Here is an 8305-nt window from a genome sequence, read left to right on the forward strand (position 1 = left end):
ATACTTCCTCCAACAAATTATACTGGAAGAAAAGAAACTCACCATTGCGAGAAAAAGCATATACCAGACCCTAAAAATACAATCCTTTTAATGAAAAACCTATTATGAGCAGAACAACTTTTTGTTCTCCATGACAGAATTCTTTATGCACAGAATCAAACAGCCTACACATAAGAAGAAAATGTAAAACTCTAGCATACAGTATCAAAGGAAGAAAAATCTGCTACTATCACACCATCATATTGGTTTTCCCCTTAACCAATTTCAAAAAGAAATGGTTACTCACTGTCACTGTGGTTCTTTGAGGTATGATGAAGATATATATTCCACTTAGGTGTGTGTACACCCAGTGCGCTGGAAACAGAGATTTTCCCCTAACAGTACCCATAGAGGAGCGGTGCTCATGCCTCATGGCTGTGGCCCCTTGCTTGGCTATATGAGGTGGCGCCACCCCAGCCCTGCCTCAGTTCCTTCATGCCAAGGGCCCATGAGAGGAGACTCCATTGCAGAGGGGATGGAGGTTGGATTGTGGAATATACATCTGCATCACATCTCAAAGAACCAGTTACAATAAGTAACCGTGTCTTCTTCTTCGAGAAGATGCAGATGTGTGTTCCACTTAGATGACTCACAAGCAGTACCCCAATCTGGAGGCGGGGTTCAGAGTCCACTGAAATAAGGATCACAGGACTGCCCTTCTGAGGCCTGCAGCCGCTCTATAAGATGTGGTAATAGCATAATGGTCAGTATATGTATTTATGGACGATCACATGGCCGCCCTGCAAATGTCCAGTAAGGAAACATCACTGAGGAACACTATCGGTGTCACCTGCACTCTTGTGTAATGAGCTCATATCCTCTGAGGAGACATAGCCAAAGCGCTCTCATACACAGCCCTGATACAGGATATTATCCATCTAGAGATGGTCTGTGCAGGGACCACTTGGCTTGCCCCTTCATGCAGTCCACATGACATGAACAGGCGAGGCGAAACACAAAACAGTTGTTTTCCTGTCTAGATAAAAGGTTTGACATCTCCTGACATCCAGAGTATGGAGGTGCTGTTCTTCCAGGGAAGGGAAAAACATGGGTAACTACACTGAAACTGAGAGCCCACACCCTCCTTGCAGAACACGGTTACTAGGAATACGGTTTTCTGACACCAGAGTAGCAGTAAACAGGAAACTAGGGGCTCAAATGGAGGGCCCAGTACAGCCACCAAAACCATGTTTAGGTCCCACAAGGGGACCGATTCACATACCGGAGGGTATAAATAGAGAAGCCCTTTTAGATGTTCATCACAATAGCATTGGCAAAGACTGATTTTCGTTGACTGGGGGGGTGAAACACTATTGTGGCCAGATGTACCCTCAGGAAACTGATCACAAGGCCCGATTCCTGAAGGTGTAACGTACTGCAAGATGGCCAGAATGGAAGTCTGTGTCAGTTGGATCCCATGGGCCAATGACCACACTGAAAACCTTTTCCACTTCGCTAAGTAGGCCATGCTGGTAGAGGACTTCCTACCGTTGAGTAGGACTTGTTGGACAGCCACCAAACACTGCTCTTCTTCTTCATTCAACCTTGCAGCCACCAGGCAGTGAGGTACAGGGAGTTGAGTGTCAGATGGTGAGTGCAGCGATGGCTCTGAGTGAGCAGGTCAGGCTGGGGAGGAAGCAGTATGGGAGGTTGAATCATCAGCACGAGAAGATTGGTAAACCAGCATGGTCTTAGCCACACTGAGGCTATGAGGATGAGCTTGGCCCGATCTGCCTTGAGCTTGAGGGTAACCTGAGGAATGATTAGGATTGGGGGAAAGGTGTACAGGAGAGTCGCGTGCTAGCTGCAGTGAAAAGCGTCAGAGAGGGAGCCTGGACTGAGGTCCCCAAGAGCAGAACACTCCTCCTATGAAACTGTGGACAGCTGCTCTGCGAACTTGGACACAGCTGTCTGAGTAAGGAAGTCATATTTGGATAGCAAAGCCTGTTTGTTAGCGATTTGCAGCTGTAGCGATGAGGACGTCTAGACTTTCCTACCCATAAGATCCAGCTGCTCAATTGAGCCAAGGCTGGATTTTGCCCCAGGGATGACACACCTGGACAAGCAGGCTCTGGAGCAGTGGATTTGAACCTTTTTTTCATTTGTGGACCCTTAAAAATGTCCAGTGGCGGCGCGGACCCTTTTGTCTGTGTATGGAGTTGAATTCTTTTCAGTCTGTTTTTCGCGGACCCCTTAGGCATAGCCTGCGGGTCACAGGTTGAGAACCACTGCTCTGGAGGCTCTGCAGGGAGGAAGGTGGCTGATGGCTGAGCCTGTGGCTGATCTGAGGATACCACTGCATATCTGACGGGTGATTTTGCCTTTGTCCGAGATGAAGGGCTGGACCTCGTGAACAAGGGACGTCCCACTGATTCTAAGGGGGTCAGGATATGGATAAGGCATGGGTGGCCAGAGACCTCCATCCCAACCACGGGACACAAGCCCATCTTGGGCACCATAATGGTCCATTAGCAGACCTCAGTGTTCATTGCGGAGGACACAGCACGGGGAGGACAACGATGACCTGGACTCGGATGCAGAAGAGTCTTGGGATCCGGGGACAAGAGTGGAGTGATCCCAGAGGGAGCAAGAAGATGATCCGACGCATCCATCGCCCAGAACGAGGTGGGAAGCAGTGCTTCAGATGGAAGCAGTCCCATTGGTACAGAACAAAGGCACTGTTGGTCCCAACATGAGCACCCGACTGCACCAACGCTGATGGTGGTGCAAGCCACCAGGGAAGCACATGCGGCAATGACTGCGGAAGTGCTGAGGGGGTTCCTGGTATCAGGGATCCCTGTACCTATTCTGATACCGGCTCTACTCCCACGACTGCAAGGGGAGCATTGGGATGGGGTCCCAACAGTCATAAAGGTTCAGCAGCTCACTCCATCAGAGGGGCTATAGATGGTGCAGTCGTGGGGTAGGGTTAGGCCTGAGGCCCATTGGGATCCCCCAGCTAGGGTTACTAAAGCTGGGATTCTCTGGACTAGGGTTTGGGTTTTTAAAGGTAGGGCTCCCCTGGCCAGAGTTAGGAATACTGAGGGTAAGGACTCCCAGGCTAGGGATAGGCCTGAGGCCCGTTGGGATCCCCCAGCTAGAGATACTTAAGGTAGGTCTCCCCAGGCTAGGGTTAGGTTTAGTAAGGGGTAGGGATCCCCGGGCTAGGGTTAGTAAGGGGTAGGGATCCCCGGGCTAGGGTTAGGGTTAGTAAGGGGTAGGGATCCCCGGGCTAGGGTTAGTAAGGGGTAGGGATTCCCAGGCTAGGGTTAGGGTTAGTAAGGGATAGGGATCCCCAGGCTAGGGTTAGTAAGGGGTAGGGATTCCCGGACTAGAGTTTTGGTTGAATGTATTCCTGGCACAGTCAGGGAATTATGATGTAATTGGAATAACAGAGACTTGGTGGGATAACTCACATGATTGGAGTACTGTCATGGATGGATATAAACTGTTCAGGAAGGATAGGCAGGGCAGAAAAGGTCGGGGAGTTGCATTGTATGTAAGTGAGCAGTATGACTGCTCAGAGCTCCAGTATGAAACTGCAGAAAAACCTGAGTGTCTCTGGATTAAATTTAGACGTATGAACAACAAGGGTAATGTCATGGTGGGAGTCTGCTACAGACCACTAGACCAGGGGGATGAGGTGGACGAGGCTTTCTTCCAGCAACTAACAGAAGTTGCTAGATCACAGGCCCTGGTTCTCATGGGTGACTTTAATCACCCCGATATCTGCTGGGAGAGCAATACAGCAGTGCACAGACAATCTAGGAAGTTTCTGGATAGTGTAGGGGACAATTTCCTGGTGCAAGTGCTGGAGGAACCAACTAGGGGAAAAGCTCTTCTTGACCTGCTGCTCACAAACAGGGAAGAAATAGTAGAGGAAGCAATAGTGGATGGGAACCTGGGAGGCAGTGACCATGAGATGGTCGAGTTCAGGATCCTGACATAAGGAAAAAAGGAAAGCAGTAGAACAGAGACCCTGGACTTCAGAAAAGCAGACTTCGACTCCCTCAGGAAACTGATGGGCAAGGTCCCCTGGGAGAATAACATGACGGGGAAAGGAGTCGAGGAAAGCTGGCTGTATTTTAAAGAAACCTTATTGAGGTTGCAGGAACAAACCATCCCGATGTGTAGGAAGAAAAGTAAATATGGCAGGCGACCAGCTTGGCTTAACAGTGAAATCCTTGCTCGTCTTAAACACAAAAAAACAGCTTACAAGAAGTGGAAGATTGGACAATAACCAGGGAGGAGTATAAAAGTATTGTTCAGGCATGCAGGTGTGAAATCAGGAAGGCCAAATCACACTTGGAGTTGCAGCTAGCCGGAGATGTTAGGAGTAACAAGAAGGGTTTTTTCAGGTATGTTAGCAACAGGAAGAAAGTCAAGGAAAGTGTGGGCCCCTTGCTGAATGAGGGAGGGAACCTAGTGACAGAGGATGTGGAGAAAGCTAGTGTACTCAATGCTTTTTTTGCCTCTGTCTTCACAGACAAGGTCAGCTCCCAGACAGCTGCACTCTGCAGCACGGTATGGGGAGGAGGTGACCAGCTCTCTGTGGAGAAAGAAGTAGTTCGTGGCTATTTAGGAAAGCTGGACGAGCACAAGTCCATGGGGCCGGATGCGCTGCATCCGAGGGTGCTAAAGGAGTTGGCCGATGAGATTGCAGAGCCATTGGCCATTATTTTTGAAAAATCATGGCTATCGGGGGAGGTCCCGGATGACTGGAAAAAGGCTAATGTAGTGCCCATCTTTAAAAAAGGGAAGAAGGAAGATCCAGGGAACTACAGGCCAGTCAGTCTCACCTCAGTCCCTGGAAAAATCATGGAACCGGTCCTCAAGGAATCAATCCTGAACCACTTAAAGGAGGGGAAAGTGATCAGGAACAGTCAGCATGGATTCACCAAGGGCAAGTCATGCCTGACTAACCTAATTGCCTTCTATGATGAGATAACCGGCTCTGTGGATGAGGGGAAAGCAGTGGATGTGCTATTTCTGGACTTTAGCAAAGCTTTTGATACAGTCTCCCACAGTATTCTTGCCAGCAAGTTAAAGAAGTATGGGCTGGATGAATGGACGGTAAGGTGGATAGAAAACTGGCTAGATGGTCGGGCTCAACGGGTAGTGATCAATGGTTCCATGTCTAGTTGGCAGCCGGTATCAAGTGGAGTGCCCCAAGGGTCGGTGCTGGGGCCGGTTTTATTCAATATCTTCATTAACGATCTGGAGGATGGTGTGGACTGCACCCTTAGCAAGTTTGCAGATGACACTAAACTGGGAGGAGTGGTTGATACGCTGGAGGGTAGGGATAGGATACAGAGGGACCTAGACAAATTAGAGGATTGGGCCAAAAGAAATATGATGAGGTTCAACAAGGACAAGTGCAGAGTCCTGCACATAGGACGGAAGAATCCCATGCACTGCTACAGACTAGGGACCGAATGGCTGGGCAGCAGTTCTGCAGAAAAGGACCTAGGGGTTACGGTGGACGAAAAGCTGAATATGAGTCAACAGTGTGCCCTTGTTGCCAAGAAGGCTAATGGCATTTTGGGTTGTATAAGTAGGGGCATTTCCAGCAGATCAAGGGATGTGATCATTCCCCTCTACTCAGCACTGGTGAGGCCTCATTTGGAGTACTGTGTCCAGTTTTGGGCCCCACACTACAAGAAGGATGTGGACAAATTGGAGATAGTCCAGCGGAGGGCAACAAAAATGATTAGGGGGCTGGAGCACATGACTTATGAGGAGAGGCTGAGGGAACTGGGATTGTTTAGTCTGCAGAAGAGAAGAATGAGGGGGGATTTGATAGCTGCTTTCAACTACCTGAAAGGGGGTTCCAAAGAGGATGGATCTAGACTGTTCTCAGGGGTAGAAGATGACAGAACAAGGAGTAATGGTCTCAAGTTGCAGAGGAGGAGGTTTAGGTTGGACATTAGGAAAAACTTTTTCACTAGTAGGGTGGTGAAGAACTGGAATGGGTTACCTAGGGAGGTGGTGGAATCTCCTTCCTTAGAGGTTTTTAAGGTCAGGCTTGACAAAGCCCTGGCTGGGATGATTTAGTTGGGTTTGGTCCTGGTTTGAGTAGGGGGTTGGATTAGATGACCTCCTGAGGTCCCTTCCAACCCTGAGATTCTATGATTCTATGATTCTATTCTATGGAGGTTTCATCACATGACATAATCTTTTATTAAAGATTAATTTTTAATTCCTGGGGAGTCCAGGACAATCCTAGAGTGTTGGCAACCCTACCCACATAAAGGTAGTACAGGTGGGGATCCTGGGCTATGGTTCAGATTACTAAGTGTAGGGGTCTCCGGGCTAGGGCTATACCTGGGGTCCTCCCAGGGCTAGCGTTAGGGTTAGGGTTAGGGCTAGGGCTAGGGTTAGGGTTACTAATGTTGGGCTCCCCAGGGTAGGGTTCAGGTTACTAAGGGTGGGATCCCCAGACTAGGGTTAGTGCTGTGGCCTGTGGGGATCCTCTAGATCAGTGGTTGTCAACCTCCCCCCCAGGGACCCCTAAATTTTCACAGACAAGTCTGTGGACCCCCAACTGCCCCTTATAATTTTTTTTGCTCATAAATTGTATCTTTCATGGTACTGTAGTTGTCACAAATACCATTGTAGAGAAATGATTGGATCACATTGATAAAAACACAGCAAATGAGACTATTGACAACTTACGTGATACTAATGCGCTCCTTGGGCTTGTTTGGCAGCACACAGCGAGTCCAGCTGAGGAGTCATTTCAGTTAGACCTTGAACATTCACTACCAAACGCTGTTTGTTTTTTGATGCTGGTGAGGGCTGAGAATCCATTTTCACAAAGGGGAGTGGGAGCAAATGGAAGGCGGACTCGCAGAGCGTGGTTAGCCACTTCAGGGAATTCACCAGACATGTGCAACCAGAATTCAGCACCAGGCATGGGCCTGTGGGCACATTTCACATTGGTGTAGTTTCTCCGCTCAGTAAATTCCTTCTCCTCTTTAGGAATCATTTCAAGCAATTTCCCATCAGCAGATAAAAAGAGATTTGTAATCCACATCATTTCAGTATTGTTACCATGTGGCTGATGTAAGTTCTAAACTGGTGAGAAGCGAATCCATGCAATCTGCCATCATAGCACCAAAAGTCAGGCATTCAAAAACTCCTGCAGGAGTGGAGACATGCTCCTGGACCCTTTGTGCACTCGCTTCTGCCATAGACCCAGCTTCTCAATGAATGCAGTCACTTTGTTTGACTGGCACCCTTGCATGCTAATATTAAGTTGATTCAGGTGATGAAAGATATCAGCAAGATAAGCAAGCTGAGCAAGCCAGGTCTCTGAGAATTTACCTGATCTGTGCCTTTGCTCTTCCAAAAATTCCTCAGAGACTCACGAAGCTCAAAAACACGATTCAAACCTTTTCTCTTGGAAAGCCATCTGACCTCAGTGTGCAGAAGAAGGTTGTGATGCAATTCACCCATTTCTGCACACATTGCCCCAAAATATATGCATTTGCTTGGCGTGTGCTTTGATAAAATTAACAACTTTTATTGTCTAATCAAGTACATCTTTCAGGTCATCTGGCATCTTTCTTATGCCCAGGTTCTCCCTGTGAACCATGCAGTGCCTTACTTTTGCAAATGGTGCAACATCTGTCATTTTTTTTGCACCCCATTATGCCTCCCCATCATTGCAGAAGCACCATCTGTGCTCATACACTGCCCCCAGTCTAGGTTGTTGCTCATCCTGAAATTATCCAGACAGTTAAAAATCCCATCACTTGTTTTTGTCCGCAGTGATCTGCAAAACAGCAGTTCTCCTTCTATGTTCCCAACACAGATGTATCGCACATAAACCAACAGCTGAACCTCACCTGACACAGCCAAAGAGTTGTCTAGTTGTAAACTGTATGTCCCACTTGCTTGAATTCTGGTCTTTCACGTCAGCTACAACCTCTGTAATTCACCTTTTTAAGGGGGTCATTTGATACTGGCACATTCTTCAGTTTATTAGCAGCTTCGTCTCCACACTTCAGTTGCAGCTGGCATCGGTAATTTCAGCAATTGTATGTGGCTTTCTGTTTTTATCGATTCTAATTGCCACCGTGTAGGATGCTTTGAGAACCTTCTCTTGCAAGATTCACACAGTTTGTACAGTCTTGGTTGTGTTATAAGCAATTCCGCTTCCTTTCAAAATACTCCACTGGCTTGTCAATGTTTTCCACATGCACGACCTCAGTTGTCTTTTAATTCTTTCAGCTTAAGTGCTTCCTTAGAAAGTACTTCTGCA

This window comes from Mauremys mutica, chromosome 13, assembly GCF_020497125.1.
Source record: "Mauremys mutica isolate MM-2020 ecotype Southern chromosome 13, ASM2049712v1, whole genome shotgun sequence".
Classification (NCBI taxonomy): Eukaryota; Metazoa; Chordata; order Testudines; family Geoemydidae; genus Mauremys; species Mauremys mutica.